Consider the following 14698-nt stretch of genomic DNA (forward strand, 5'->3'; position numbering starts at 1 on the left):
GACATCAATATTTTCAAACTTGTTGAAACGCAAACCCTTAAGGGGTTACGCTACTTTGCTCATCCCAATATTCAGGCTTTTTCAAGAATTTGATCTAACAAGATTTTAGTGACATCGAAGTACGTTAATGTATTTTAAAAGTATCCGAGTAGAAAATTATTGACGGAATCAAGGGCTCTATACGTCAGCATGCCAGAGATCAATATAATAGGGGGCCGGCCGCGGGGGAGGGGATGATTTTCCTTAATCTGGCCGTTCGAACGAGCTCGAATCGCCTCGGGTCGTTACAACGAAATTACATCACATTTGCGAGGAATACCTTGGCCCGCGTTCCATTGCTCCCCGACACTTTAGAACTCGAAATTATTTTCAACGAGCGCCGAAGCGGCTAGCAATCTGCTGTGTGCGCGTAAGGAGCTAAGAATTTCAACCCCCTAGCCAACTCTTACGTCGCGGAGTTATAACGGCGTCGTTGTAAGGCTTCGAAACGCGAAACGAAAAGCACCTCCCGGGAAATTGAATCGACGCGCGGCGCACTGGTAAATAGATCTCGTCTCTCTCCCTCTCAGAGTCGAGCTCCTTTGCTTTCCAGTTTTGTTTTTTCTCCCCCCACCCTCCGTCTGTTCTTCTCTTCTTCTTGAACCTTTTTTCCCCTCATTTTTTTTCTCTTCTTTTTTTTGCGTGGATGGGAGAGGGGTGCCGAAGGTTGGGTGGAGGGGGGGCCAGAGAAGGTGAATAAGAGCGAAGAAAAAGCGGACGAGACGAAGGAAATCCAATTTGTTCGGATTGCTAAATGTCTCACCGGTTGCACGCGATGCAAACACCGAGGTCAGCATAATCTCGGGTAAGTAGCGAAGATTAGAGTCGAAAGGCTCGATTATCAGATATCTTCGCCCCTTCTTTGTCCGTCCGCCTCTCTCTCTCCCTCTCTTCGCTCCAGGTGATTTTTATCCTACGCCGTTTTCGATTGGTTTATCGAATAGAATCGGCGGACAATTGTAACGACGATAGTTTCGATAGGGATTGGATTGTTGCGGGTGGTCGATGCTGACGAATTTGCCGGAGACGTCGACTTTTTCGGAGTGCCGTTGAATTATTTCTTTGATCTGGGAATTCTTCTGCCCCCCTACCCCTTAAAATCAGATAGTCGATCACCTACTTTAAGGCGCCAATCGCTCGATAATCTAAGAAGACACTTAATCAAAAAGCAATTTCTCTGCGCATCAAAAGTACAGTGATTTAATTCTAATCTAGGAAGTTTATCAAAACTTCTCCTTTACCGGGGAAGTTAACAGGAAAGTGAAGCTCGAGAAACAGCAGTCCGTTCGATGAAGAACGTCGTTAATTTTTCGGAAGAAAGACGTCAAGTATTCTTCGCACCCATTGGCGCAATACTCCGTTTTCGAAACGCATACCGCTTGAGACCTATATCACTCGCGACGTTTCATTATGCAGAGACTGCTATGCTCAATATTCAAAGAGCCCGCGCTCCCAAGTGCCTCCTCCAAACTGCTCTCGGACAGTTTGTAATGGACACAAGGGAAGAATGAATCACCTATTCGTTAACAAACGTTTATCCAATCGGCAGCGAGCGCTACACCGCTGGCTGGTATCACCGAATGTCGTGTAACTAAATCTGAACTTCGGTTGTACGGATTTGAAATTAATATTCGACTAATTAGGGCTGACCTAATTCTGGTCTTTGATTCGAAACTGGAGCTAGGAGTGAATAAACGAGTCACGACTCAGAAATTAATCATTGAGTCGGTTTAATGTCGTTTCTGTTGAAGTATCTTGATTTCCGAAGAATTTTTGAGACTCTACAACGAAGATCTAGCGTTTGCCAATAGGTTTAGGATTTGTCTCCCATCTGAGGACAGTTTTTCCGTAGGTCAGTCTTAAAGAAGCCTCTACAGAGCGCGCGTCACGTACAATTAGGAAACACTATATTCTTCAAGTTTATTTACTTTACCGTATACGCGAATCCACGCGCTACTTTATGTAAAGAGTGATTGCTATTAATTATAATAAAGATTATTATCGTCGTCATGTACCATAAAAAGAATTCATAACTTTCAAATGATACGAATTCAAATAATACTGTTCAAGTAAAACGTATTCAGAAGCAGAGATGGAGCGAAACACTAGGCTTCGAATAAATCTGAAGTTTGCCGATATGTTTGTCTCGTTTCCTCCTTTGAACATTCTCCAAAGAAAGAGAAGTTAAAATGCCGGATTGATACATCTCTGACATTCTTTCTTGACATTAGGTTGGAAACAGTAACTACTTTATCCAAACCTTGCCACTTGCACATGTACCCTTAGATATGCGATCAGTAGTGATGTCAAGGGGTGGAAATCACATTAGGAGTGTGTTTTTCAATTAGCGCAAAAATGATGTATTTAAAATTCGTCCCTCAAAAGATCAAATAAATAAAGCAAACAATAACGAAACATATAACATATAAACATATAATTGCACATTTGCAGTCAAAACATTAACGAATCACTGTCGCTGATTACTTGCCATACTTGATCAGCCATATCAAAAGCCATTTAAGTCCCATCACAGGTGACCCCCAGTAACCAGTGTCGAGCACTATGTCATCATATATTAATCAATGATTAATGATAACGATTGGCGTTTAATGAAACTCATGATAAATGAATAATGCACGCTGTCAAAGCTAATGTAACCATCGGATATAATTGCCTCGTGAATCATTAACCACGAAACGATTGCACTCTTAATTATTGTTGAATCGATAAATTAACAATAGGACGTTAATAACGATGCTCTACATTCGTTTAGAAAGTGTATATGTATCCTATGTTTATACACTATCGAGATGCAATACTTCAAATTCATTAGAATTACATTCGAAATAATATCACGAAACGCGACAATGTCACTTCAAGAATCGAGTATTAACGAAAGGATAAGACGTTACTCGAAATACGGTTCTGAATATTTAATATTTAGAACTAAAAGTCAAGAAATTTCGAGAGATTGCGTGAAAGCGAATCAAGTGTGACAAGTATACAATAAAAATTCTTTCCTGAAGTATGCCACCCCCAAACAGAGTGAAAAATTCCGTTCGCAGCGAAAGATTATCAAACTTCGCAAAGTCCACGCGACTCGAGTTACAGTTTCCTCCAAACACCAAAGCACTTCAACTCGTCGAAACTTATTGCTCGTCTTGTCGGCCAAAAGGCAGGCCCCGAAGAAGGAAGAGCAAAGGAGAAATGGCGACGCTCATAAATTCGACGGTGCACCAAATCGTTCGTGGAAAGGAATGTCAGGTCCGAGATACTTTGACCCCATGACCCCAACGGTCGTGCGCCATGGCGCCTACGCGGGCGCGCGCACCAGAATTCAAAAGTGCCCCGTGACTGGGGGTGAATCGCGGAAAAGCTTGGTCTCGTCATTTTTCCAACGCGGACTGCCAATTGATCCGAGGGATCCGAAAAGGGGAAGGAGAAGGCGGACGCTCGGCGTCGATGGGTCGCGAGAGGTGCCTTCAATGGAGCAACCAACGGTCGCTAAAGTCTCTTCATTGTAACCGTGGGCGACAAAAGATCTTTGGAAACGTGGAAAAAGAACTATCATCTAAATTGAATCCGTCTTCTCCCTCGTTCCATCCTCCAGGCCTGTTTTCCTCCGATCGTTCGCTTTTAATTAAGGGGTTATCGTCGTCTTGAAAATTTTATAAAATTGAAAATTTCATGTTCAAGCTTCAACTTTAAAAAATCAAAGGTTCGTTGGAAAAATTGAATTACTCGAAAAATGTCTTCTAAGTTCTCAATTTTTATCTCTGAAACTAAACGTCGTATGAATTAACTATGAATATAAAAAAAGTTTCGTTTTTTTATTGCCTGTAAGGTGATATTTTTGTTAAATTCGATTGTTCGACTGTTGTTTTTTTTTTTCTCTTTAAGACAAGAGCAGCAGGATCATTACGAGATGTCAGCAAAAAGGTTTTTTAAGCTTTTAAGTTTTCTTTTAGAAACTAAGCGTCCTATAAACAAACTTTAAATGTAAAAAAGTTCCGTCTTATCATTCCTTATAAGCTGATATTTTTTTTAAATTCACACCTCTGTACAATAATCAATGATAATTGAGTGCAACGAACTTTAAATAAATTACATTTAATTCGACAATAATTAATTCATAGAATAGTGTGAGAGATGCTGTTGTAGAAAGCAAACATCGATTTTACACACGTGTCCGATTCAATTAATATTGAAGTATACGAGAAAAACTGGCGCAGCGAATACGGTAACTTTGCAACGGGTAACCGAATAATAGAATGCGTGCGTATGGCGATCGTTGGACCGACGGAACAACGAAAGGAAAGAAATAAAAGAAGAGGACCGGTAGATGAGCCAGCGTGATCGATAAACGGCTTCGGTGGAGGAGAGACGGAGAACGAAAGGATCTAGGAAATAGAACGGTGAACGAAGGAACTACGTTAGGCGTAACGCGCTGGAGAAGATTGGCAATTTTCGCAAAATTAAGCGAATTGAATCGAATTATGTCGAGCCGGTGACGTCAGCCTTGTAACTCGCTGAATTGGCGAGAAATGTGACTCTCTCGCGGCGCTTACACATCGATGACTTTACGTTCGTTGCTCGAATGCCTCGCAAGAACACTTGCTGATGAATCTTTTAACTATGACAATGATCCATTTGCGCAGGAATCCGTCTAGAGATCGGTGTCTTGTCCCGTCGTGATTAGTTAGAATTTTAGTGGCGCCTGTAGAATGATTCAGAATTTTGAGGCACGTGTCTAACTGGACAGGATCGCACGAGAAAATTGCACTCCAATACTAGCAGTTTCGATGGCGTAAAAAGCTTTTGTAGTGATTTTAAAATCGAACTTCGTTCCACTCGTCTTTCACACGACTTGCGAAATTACAGAAAGAGTCTTCCATTTTTAAATGTATTTGATCTAACTGGATTTCAAAATCATCGTTTTTAAATAATGTGCAGTGCACCGATAGCGAGTTTGGTCCAGTTCGTGGCTAAATCGCATTTCATTTTTACAACTACATGTACTCTTACTACTACATACTACTGATAAATTCACTTTAGAAAGTCACAGAACTACCTAATACCTAGATACAACCTAATTCAGATATATCACCAGCATGACGTAAAACGTCTACCATGAATAAAATACTTGTGCCATGCATCGTACAATTTGTCTTGATCGACACTTGCATAATAAGAAACAAGAAATACGTTGACCTCGATAACTTCGAAAAAAATAACCTCGGAACAAAAATTAATATTGCATCAAGTTCGGTCGGCGGCACCCTTCGACTTTTCTTTGAAACATTGTAACGTATCTTCAAACCCAACCGTAATGTTCGAGTGTTCCGTTTCGGATGACTCACCCCGTGCGCAAACGTCAATTTTAAACTTCCCCGTATTCGTCACTGTACTCCCCGATCTCCGTCTACGAAGAAATTACACACACGACTCCCTCCCGGTCCGGTACCCGTCTGAAATCATTTTTCGATCGGAACACACGCCGTTGGCCACTGCACCAGTTCCTCCCGTCTGTCGGTTCTCCGGGCGAGAAATCAATAAACCCAATCGGACAAACTGAATCCCCGACCTGAAAATAAATTCATCAAACCCGGGGGGTGGCTCGGGGCCGCGGACAAAAAGAGGAGAACTCCGTCGCCCGCATCGGCGCGAAGGAACAATGGAATTCGACGCGGAGAGCCGTTTGTTGATCGAAAAGGTCAGAACGAGCTGTCTCGGGGAAGGCGTTAATTGACTTTAAACCACGATGGTTTACAGTGTCGGCGCTGCGGAACGCCGGATAGGAACCGGGCGTCAGGAAGAACGGGGGCAGATAGGTGCGGTAGGGGGCGCGAGGGGGGATGGGGGGTTGTGCGAAGTCAATTAGCATAGGCGCGAAGTTTGCGGGACTTCGAACGCGAAGTTGCCAGGTGACGAGGGTGTCTCGTGGAAGAGCTAGAGCGCTGCCGGAAAGGGGGTCCCGCCCGCGGGGGTGGCGGGAAAGGGTGGCAAAGTAGATCAACCGTCGGAGAGGAGAGAATGTTGCGGCCTCGCGGGCGTTTTCGCGTTGGCGTCAATGACTTTGCAAAGTCATCGCTGCGGAATCCGTGGATAATCGACGCTGCGAAGCCTAAACTGTTTAATTGGCCGGCCCATACGAACTGGCTCGTAAAGCTGGAAATGATCAAGTAACAAAAAGAAGAACATGAATTTATCGTGGTAATGAGGATGCGCGTTCTCGTGCCGAAACATTCGTGAAATGTGCCTTAAATATTGAAAGAAATTGGCAATTTTGTTAGTTTACATTTGAAGAAATTGAAATTTAATATAAAAAAAGTGATTGCTCTATCATCCGATCTATCGTCCGTTATTGTTTATTGTAGTGCCTATCGAAACATCTCAACAGTAAATTGTTTAAACACGTATTGGTGATACGAGTCTATAATCGAAATAGATTCTAACTGAATTTCCTTCGAAAACAAGCGTGCACCACTTTCGAAAAATATTGCTCGTTTCCCGATAAGAGATTATAAAACACAACACGTCGGGGGCACACACGTGCGCGAGCTGTTTTCAAATTTTCACGTCATGCATAAATACGTATTGGAACCTCGGTGCGTTCACGTATAAATTGACTCGATAGGTACAGTTGACTGAATGGAATCTGAAATCGAAGCATAAATTACACGAATAAATGGGGAACCGAAACAAATATCAATGGAAATATATCGATTCATCGTTATAGACTGCGGATGCCGAACTGATACGGCGCGGCCGTGTCGTTTCGTGTGGGAAAGTGGCCATCGACAGGTGTTGATTTTACTGAAAATTCCAACATCTATGTATACGATATCGCAATATCGCTAGAGGATTGATCGATACATTTGCGTCTTGTATTTCGAATATGTTTCATTGACAATATTCTCGTATCGATGCAACGAAAGACACTTTTTCGTTTTATTAATGCTGCAACTATCGAGTCGTTTAATTAAGTACTGTGCAAAAGTCTTAGGTCGCTTGAAGAAAGAGTACATATTTTGATTCAGCTTATATATCTTACTTTACCAATATTCTACAGTGTATTGTACGAAATTGGATAAAAATAGTATAAATGGAAAAGAGAATTTAATATGTTTAGTACTCACATGGTGGCCCAAGACTGTTGTACGGCACTATACTTCTAATATCTTTTTAAAATTACTCGTTTATTTGCGATCTTTTTAGAGTAACTGTTGAAATAAAAAATCAATTTCGGAGCTACTAATATTAATATTTTCAAAATAGTCATAAATCAATTTCGCATCTTCTACCTCATTATTTCGTGTAAATGGAATTAACCGAAACAAAATAAGATATTAATAAATGATCCAATGCACGATCTTTCCGAAAAGTAAAAATAATTCCTGGCTTTCGATAATAAGAGCGTTGGATCTTCGATAAATTTCCGTTAACGAATTTCGTAAGCATATCGAGTTTATTATTAGAAAATCCCTGTTTACGTTCGCTCCGAAACTAGAACCATCGCTCGTTTATTATGGAGAAGACGCTTTATTGCTTTCCGAGCGTAGATTTACGTAGAGCGAACTCACTGCTGAAATATCGGCAACCATTTTACGAAGGTTTACGTCCATTTCCGGCGCCGTGTAAACACATTTCTGCACTTGCAGCGCGAAGATGACGTTTACGGGAGACGCAGTTTCACCGGAAACAAGGCGAGGATGAAACCTCAGCCCGCGAACCGTGGCCATACGTTGTGTATCAACACTTCCTTGCGTAAATACTTCCCTTCGAACTAAACGTCTGCGCATTAATATTTAGCGTGGATTTGCCACGACCTCGCGGTGCATCCGTTTCCATCAAATCCGAGAGCGCGCAGAGAACAACCAAATATCCCCTTGAATTGCAAGGTACAAATGAAATGTTTGAAACGTTATCAAAATCGTTCCAGAGAGCAAATATAAAGGGGATTATTTTAACAAAGTGGAAGCACACTCCAATACGTTCCAATACCATTTCGAACAGAAAGGAGAGCATTGCTTTATCTTTATCCCATTCAAATAAAACAACTTCGAGTCACAGCTATAATGTTTCGAATAACCAAGTGAAAAGCCCATGGCAGCCTACGTTGACGCGTTTCCTCTCTCGAAACAAATTCTTGAAAGTATTTCTACTGGAGAAGGACGAAAGAAGCGTTCCGTTCTGCAATGTCGATCATCGATTCGCGATCAACGCTGCGCGGCTATCCGGGGCGCCATGAAGAGGACAATGCCGACAAATGCGAGGGGGCACGTTCTCTGGTTTAACTGTTTGCTGCGCGGGAGAAATGGCCGACATTTCTAGTCTCTGGTCTCCGATCTCGAGAGAGGGAAGAACGTAAAAGCTCCGTGGAAGGGAACCGGTAGACGCGGGATACGAGCCCGGAAGACAAGGTCAGGGGTCGTAGGGCGGAGGAGAAAGATAGAAAAGAAGGGTATTAGCGAGGGGTTGAACGAGAGGTGGGCGACGGTCGCAGGACGTGGGGTCGAGAACGACGGTGGAATAGAAGGACGATGAATGTTTTACTGCCGCGGTTATGCCCGCCGGTTTGCGCAATTTCGGTGTATCTGAATTGGCGGAGGAGTCGTATCTAAACGAGACCGGATGAATCTGCACCCTACCACTCGGATTCTCTCCAGGGGGTATGTCTCCATAAAAACGCTGTAACGTCGGGTTCCAGCGTAAGGTTACGCGGAAAGGAACAGAGCCGAGGAATAAAGGAGACCGGCTGAAGAATATGATCGCGCCGAATGTAGCGGATCGAAAACGTAGAAACCGTGGCGAAAACTCTGTCTGTGCTTAAAGGGGTTACAGGGCTTTTGTTAGTTTCAAAAAGGTTTGAATTGTTTTTTTGCCAAGTGACCGTTTTTAAACTTTTGTATTCATCCTTATAAGCAATATGTGAATTACATACAATTGTTTCGTGCGTTATTCGATTTAGTTCCACGTAAAATATTTTTGTATAGAACCCTTTGACTGCGCGACGATTTAACAAAAAGTATCAGCTTAAAGGGAACGATAACGCGGAACTTTTTTATATTTACGGTTTTTTTTTTCATACGACGTTTCAGAGATGAAAATTGGAAACTTAGAAGTCCCTTTTCCTGATACTCAATTCTTGCAACAAACTTCTATCTTTTCAATTTTTATTTTCGAAACTAAGCATTCTATGATTAAACTGTAAATTGTAACTGGCGTCTTGAATCTCTTTTTATGTAATCGTCATGTGTTTTCCTAGTGAAATACTTAGGATTTTTTTTATTATATTAATATTTGTACTTTTTATGCAACTCTAAGTATTGCAATTTAAGGGTAAATTTGCAGACCTTACTTTGGATCCCGTTTTATTAAAAATGTATATTTTTAAAACCGGCTATGTATTTCACTAGTTTTTGGACTAAGGAAACTAATTAATTTTGTTTCGCTGTTCTAGCTTGAATCTGGTTTAAGTTAATCGTGCCCACCGCAAAACCATTTATTTCTGAGACGATCCACTAAATCATTTGCGAATTCAATCGTTTCTGTAAAAATGAGAAAAATCAAAAATTATTTCCTAGTTGGATACTTGTAAAATATATTAATGTACTTCGATGTAAATAAAATCTTGTTACTCCTTCAATAAAAATCGCTGAAGCAGCCTGAAAATTCGAGTGGGCAGAATGTTGTAACCCCTTTAAGGATGGATGTGTGTTAGGCGTTCTATGTTATAAATTGAGGTTCTAGGAATGTTTTCGGAGTTCCAAAGGTACAACATTATTCGCTGGACTATTTGTAGCATAACTTTATCGGGACGACAATTTTCACCCTCGAGAAAGGTGAGCCGTCCGTAAAAGGTTAAAATAGGCGTATGAAAATCTAAATATCATGTATGTGCGTCATTCTGATATGACTATACGTCTCCGATGACTTATCAATTATCTAACGAGGTTGGAGAAATCCGCTGATTCAACTTCATCGTCGATCTTACGTCAATACCTCTACTATTAAGACTTGGAGAACTGTTTGAAAGGAGGAATCGGGACATAGCAATAGCGAAACATCGCGTTTAAGGATCAGCTGCGTTTTAGACTCCAGTGATTGTACCGAGTTGTTGGGAAGTATTTTGAATTCCTATTGTCAGTTGCTAAGAACTTGGAGCTCTCGTAAACTCTCAAACTTTAATCTTTGTAACTTCGCAACTCTCCAACTGGCCATTCTGTGTACCCTCGACTCCAATACATTTACTTGAAATTTTCTTAAAATTTCGAGAGTTCATAGAGCCAACACCGAAAAATAAAATCCTTCGTTCGATCGCGATCTGTACTTGCATACTAATAGAAAATAATGTTTTTTTTTTTTCTATATGAGTTATCGCGACCACCGCGAGGATAATTTTTTTCTAAAGGATCTCCGAAACCCAACTCTTATCTTTGAATACTTTTTGATGACAGATTTTTTTAACTACTCTTCAAATGTCTTTCGAACAACGTAAGTTGAAATGATATAATTCGTTTAGTTATTTCGAAAAAATGTATAGAAAATATGCTTTCTTTTTGGCTCTCAAAACTCACGTAACCCCTTAATATAATTACAAGTATCGTAACGTAGAACTATGCAAGCCTAATGTCGTTCAATTCGCGTACGAACATCCGCGATTGAGTTTCTTTCAGATAACATAAAATTTACACGGTGTAGCGTTAAACTTTTATGGGACAGCCGCGCGCAACATAAATATTCGTAATGTTAACGCTGGGAGCGATATCGTGGAAAGCACCGCTAGGGCAGTGTCAACATTTAACGCAATAAACGACAGATGAGTCGCAATTCAATTGCTGCCATTACTCGAGCCAGGCCAAGATTAAACGGAATATCGACGGGCGGGTTCGCACTTTCAGCGCGGAAACAACAAACCGCTGGCCGACGACCGCGCGCTCATCCGTGAGGTTTCCGGCCTCATTTTCTATGCAGCCTCGTCCGCCATTTATGTATACGTCGTTAGCAGCCACTTGTCACAAATCCACTTGAATTTCACGTGGCGCGAAGGTGGCGTCTTTCCGTTTTCTTTTTCCCAGACCTCGCCCCGTTACGTCCTGTCTCCTCCGACGAGGCTCCTCGCTCCTTTGTGTCATTTTTATTGCTTCTTAAGCGAACGGAACCGTTCCCTCTCGCGGTAAACCCGGGGATCCAGGAACAGCCATTCCTCTTTCTGTCTATCGGCGCTAACAAGGCGGACGATTCAAATTGCCCGCAGCCCTGTTTCCTCTCCTCTCCTTCCTCGGGAAAGAACCGTCAAGACGGGAGCGTCTACCTTCCGTTTCCATCGCCCTTGTTTCGGACCAGCAATTACCGAGAGCGAAGCGGCAGCGGATTCGAGCGACACGATTGAAATCACGCGTAACGACTCTTGGACGACTTAGGTCAGTTTAGTGGCCCTGGTCTTCGCCAGTTTCTTCCCTCCCTCGTTAATTGTTTCATACTCGCGTCCCTCGTCTCTCGTACAAGGGATGGTTACTCGGTTATCGCATGGTCGTTAGCGAACCTATGACTTGGGCTCTTTTGATAATGGTAAGTCGTTGTTTGAAATATGATATCGTAAAGAAGTAAAATTTGTTTACAGTGGGTGTATTGGTTTGTCTGGAAAGTCCATGCCAACTTTTGGTAAATGGTGAATATATCGGAATGGTTGAAAATAAATAACATGTGTGCATCCCTTAAAAGGCGGGAAGCTTGTGGAACAAAATGCAAATATATATCAAAATTCAAATATGCCTTTGAATTTTTCTTAAAAATTGCCGCGAACATCTTCGACAATATTCGTACACCGATCAGTTTCCCAAAAAACTTTTGTGTGAAATTGTAGTCTATTGACTTCTTTTTTTATAATCAATGATATTCTACATATTCTCGGAAATATCTAAATAGTCCACAAAAAAAAAAAAAAAAAAATTGGAAACTAAGAGTCGTTTTATCCCAAATATATTTCAGGATCAGAATGAATCTTTCATTCTTCATTTTTGCAGTGACTTTCTAAGAACTTTTCGATCGCGTTTGTATCTATTGCCGGAGGAATTTGTATGTTTGTCTCTCTATATGGATAAAAGTCGACATAAGTGATCAACGAAAAATGTAAATAGCTTTGATAACTTCCTATGCGACATTCGGAATGGGTCGAAATGATCGTAAACCTAGCGATAAAAGAAATAGAAGCCAAGAGTCGTTCTATCCCAAAAATATTTCAGGGTCAGAATGGATTTTTAAACAGTCCAAGCTAGAATTTCCGACTCCGTCCGTTTCTGCCTCGTTCGATCGCACTGGATAAGAAAGCTCCAAGTTCCTTGAGCCGGCGTCGGACCAAATTAAACTTATTTTTAGCGAGAGTACCATTCTAGGAAAGTTCTCCCAATAATGATCCGAGGAACGATAGCGTCGCAGTTTTCGTCAGCTCGAGCATACGTGTAGCGGGCGTCTGCTCGCTCGATGTTAAAATAAGTTGTCATCTTGATAAACACTATCTTAACTGTGGAACGGTCGGATAAGCGATATCTGGAACGGGCATCCTTACGATCCTTCCTTTGCAGGGAAACTTCCGCGCTTCCGGGGATTACGACGCGATCGGGAATCTTACGAGCAGCGCGGAGAATGTGTGAGAAAAGAGGAGTCAAGTGCCATTAGGTTTTCGCAAACTCCGCGGGAATTTCCCTTCTCGCGGCGAAAATAATTTTAACCGCGAGAGAATAGAGACAACGGATCCGTTTAAACTCGTCTCGTTACTCGTACAATGAGATTTATGATCCAAACTGGGGGAGATGATCAGACACTGGGACTTTCGAGATGCTCGTCGAGTTTTTGTCTTCTAACTTTATTCGAGAATGTTACATCCACTGTTTCTTTTTTAATGCAATTACTAAAAAGGTTACGCTCGTAAGAAATCTGAAGCATAGGATGAAAATAAATATCCTTTTTCAATAATAAATTAGAAAATTGTGTCATATTTCAAAACTGCAGTTATTGACATTGACAGAGTAGGTGGCAATATGTACTTGTCAAAATACCTGGTTATACTTGATCCAAGTTTTCACTTTCTTTTTGCCGTATATATAAATTAATTAACTTTACTTAGCAACTGAACGATAGTAAATTGTACTTCTTTTCTTTCTCGTTAACATTCAAGCTTACGTAACACCCGCTTTTTCTGGTATACGCTACTTAATACAAAACTGCCAATATTGTATATTAGGGGAGCCAGAAAGTAATGTCGTTTCTCTTACATTAAAATATTTATAACAAGTTTTTATTTTCAATCAGCTATGTAATCGCCCTCGTCATCAACAACCTTTTGCTATCCAGCGTGCAGATGTTCAATGCCTGATCTATAAAAATCAGTTGGTACACAATGAGTTGATAAATGATAAACGACATTACTCTCTAGCCCCCTTAATATATACCTGCCAATAACTGTATCATCTCCACAATTGTTCGAAAAATTCGTGCCATAGTTTCTTTTTATGAATTTATATTTAAAGAAGACTTCGCCGAGACTTGGGACGAGCTACATGGAAAACAGAAAACGATTGCCTGGATCTGTTAAACGCGAACTCCGTTAAATCGAGGCCCTCGAGACCCAACATTTACCGTATCTTATTCATCCCTGGAAATTAAAACCATCCCCCTTTATCATCCGCGTCGGCGGGTCCATTGAATCTTCGAACACAGCCTCCACTTTCTTAACGGAGCGCAATTTTCGCAGATAAGCAGATATCGAGTCGCAGTTATCGTTGCTCGATGCTGAACCTACGCCATTCATTCGAACAGGGACGCGTTTAATTTTTTAGATCGTGAAAAGCGCTCGCGAACGGCGATATTGCCCGAGGCAGAAAGGAGCTTACGTCGCACGGTGAGCTCGATCGAACATTTTTGTGACATTTTCGTAGAACTTTCGAGCCGTAGAAAATATCGGAACGAAATTTCACCCGTAAAATGTTGTCAGAATAATCCTTTTTCCAACGACAGATACAGTTTGATCGAAAAATTCCTGGAATAATTCAATGAACCTTTCAATTTTACATATTTTTAAAGACGTCTCTACCTCTTGGGTAACTATTTTATTAACACGAACGACTGCAGCTGTTGAACTAGATAGAATACGAATATATATTTATATATATATATATATATATATATATATATATATTCTTTTTTCTATTAATGTAGCCTTTGAATTAATTGTGAGATAACTCAAGTCTCGGTAGTCTTTTCTCTCTTCTTTTAAATTTCCAAATTACGCTTTTTCAGAAAGTTTTTTCAAAAAGAAATCAAACCAAAAATATGCTAAATAGTCTCTTCCTATTACCCGTCAGAATTGTATTGAATTTGATACTCGCATAATCATTCGCAATTTCCTGTCAGAATTCTGTATTAACTCGTCCCCGAATCGAATTGAAAATGTTCATTTAATATCCATCGCTATCGAGCAACGGCGCACGAGCACGTACCGCGTGTTTATTTATTACACGAGCTACAACATCGATATTCCTTTTATTTATCGCCCCGCGGCGCTTCACTACAAATATTCGCTCTTTATAAATTTTCGTCCGTTCGCACACCCCTCCCGCCTCTATACTCCCTCTCTTCACATATTTTTTTTGCACGC

General features: G+C 41.1%; 1 long non-coding RNA gene across 7 annotated transcripts in view; it reads left to right on the top strand.

The window, feature by feature from the left end:
• LOC128878818 (uncharacterized) overlaps positions 1–14698 on the top strand; it is a 74385-nt gene that overhangs the window by 7359 nt on the left and 52328 nt on the right. The window lies entirely within an intron of this gene.

This window comes from Hylaeus volcanicus, chromosome 6, assembly GCF_026283585.1.
Source record: "Hylaeus volcanicus isolate JK05 chromosome 6, UHH_iyHylVolc1.0_haploid, whole genome shotgun sequence".
NCBI classification, from domain to species: domain Eukaryota; kingdom Metazoa; phylum Arthropoda; class Insecta; order Hymenoptera; family Colletidae; genus Hylaeus; species Hylaeus volcanicus.